Consider the following 2,500-nt stretch of genomic DNA (forward strand, 5'->3'; position numbering starts at 1 on the left):
TAATAATAATAATAATAATAATAATAATAATAATAATAAAGTTAGCAGTAATAGTAATAATATTCAAAGCAGTCTTATATGTACAGCTAATGAAAGCCAATATTCATGTCTCATATCTTTCTAGGCAGATGGTTATTTATGTGGTATAGCACTTGATTCTTTTGGGAGTTATCTGCAAAATCATAAGATGAAAGTTGTGTTTGCGTTTCTTTTGTATTTATTTCACACATTTACAAAAAGAAAATAAATCCTATCCTGGTGCACTTAGATCATACTTCTCATTCATTAATAATTAGATGTTCGTTTTATAATCAACATCCTCAGATATAACTAATTCCTGTCTCAGTTAGTTGCCTGACTTCAACTTGCCAAATTCAGTCTATTTTTTGAAGTTAGAAGAAATTGGAAATTTACCAGTTTTATGTCAAGGTTTTTATTACTTATTGTCCATAAAATCCATTATCTACACTCGTTTTACTTGAAGTATGTTACAGTCTTAATGTGGTATGGGATTGGTTTATGAATAAAATAAATTGAAACCTGATCTATACCATTTTCAGGTTAAGTCTTTTTTCTCTCTAGACAGTTGTTTGTGAATTGATTTTAATCCGTCACTGGCGCAAAAATAATATTATATTTTGATTTTAATAGAAAGCAGTGGCAGTAGGCTTTCGGAAGTAGCAAGGTTAGGTTGGAAATTTTAGGCGCTGATTACTGATAAGAATTAAGGAAAGATGCCTTTCGGATGCTATTTAAAGAGACAGAACTTGAGTAGTTGGGAGTCGGTGCTGGGATTTTCTCCCAGCAAGTTGAAATCTTTTTCTAGGAAATAGTGAGAGTGCAAGTGTTAATTTATAGTGCATAGGAAGGTGAATTTTTTTCTTGGGTGCTTTAACATGATTGATAAACTCTCTCTCTCTCTCTCTCTCTCTCTCTCTCTCTCTCTCTCTCTCTCTCTCTCTCTCTCTCTCTCTCTCTCTCTCTCTCTCTCTTACCAGCCTATCTTTTTTATTTTGCTTATAAGTCATGTACCAACTTCATAATGCATCTTTTTATAAACCCAAAACTTTGTAGTCTGTAAATTGAAATGAGCATGTGTGATAAAACCCCTATGCCCCAAAACCCCTCTAGTTCTTCCCTTGCTGTACTTAGGGCTTCACAATTTTCCTCTTCTTTTTTCCATAGAATATTGCTCCTATCATAGTTTTTATTGTGTTTTGATTATGACCTAAAATCTTCTCAAAATATCACAATAAATATATGTAAAGACACAAGATTATTATGTTTTCCACGCATAAGAATCCTTATGAAACTTTAATAATTCTTTAGAAATCCTTTACAGATTTTCCATACTTGGTTTTGACAAGTATGTTATTTCTAAATCAGAAATAATAAATTTTTTTTAGATCGTAAGTTCCTGTCCGACAAAATAAGATGAGAATCAGCTGCTGAAGACCAAACACTAGAACTGAAATCGAAACAAGGTAGAATGAAAGAATTAAAACACTTCCTCAGAATAGATTGATCACCGAAAATCTTAAAAGATTTTCTCAATAATCCGATTTTTGTACAATTGAAGAAGAAAGACCAAATGTGTTTCCCAAAGGTAATTTTGCTGTCGAGAATCACAACTAAAATTTTAAAAGAGTCATACAAAATTAAAGAAACATTATAAATGCTGAGATCCGGATGTTGAAGATCAACTGACTTTGGCCTACTTACAATCATACTTTGAGTTTTGTTAGAATTCAAAGTGTTTGTCAGCATATGGCTAGGAGTAAAGGTTAGTCTGAGACAAAGATGTGTTAATGCTCTATGGCTGTTTAATAGTTTTATATAATGAAGTGATGAATAAGTCAGAAGAACAAACGATTTGAAAAAAAAAGCTCTGTATATGTGATATGGCATTTATAATGATTGCAGATGGTGTCATTGTATAAATGAAGAAAGTGCAGGATTAAGGAGTGAAACAAAATGCTATGATTATTTATGGACACCATTTTTGATTGGTTTCTATAAACTGGCGACCAGATAATAATGACCATATATGCTATAGAAATAAGTGGATGTTAGTAAATGTAAATTGTAATGGTAATATTATTACTATTACTTGCTAAGCTACAACCCTAGTTGGAAAAGAAGGATGCAATAAGCCCGAGGGCTCCAACAGGGGAAATAGCCCAGTTTGGATAGGAAATAAGGAAATAAATTACAAGAGAAATTTAAGAACAATAATAACATTAAAATAAATCTTTCATATATGAAACATAAAACCTTCAAAATTACAAGAGGAAGAGAAAGAAGATAGAATAGTAAGCCCGAGCAAAAGATCGCTTATCCAAGACAATGGGAGACCATGGTACAAGGCTATGGCACTACTGAATACTAGAGAACAATGGTTTTATTTTGGAGTGTTCTTCTCATAGAAAAGCTGCTTACTATAGCTAGAGAGTCTCTTCTACCCTTACCAAGAGTAAAGTATCCACTGAACAATTAAAGA

This window comes from Palaemon carinicauda, chromosome 7 (genome assembly GCF_036898095.1).
Source record: "Palaemon carinicauda isolate YSFRI2023 chromosome 7, ASM3689809v2, whole genome shotgun sequence".
NCBI lineage: Eukaryota > Metazoa > Arthropoda > Malacostraca > Decapoda > Palaemonidae > Palaemon > Palaemon carinicauda.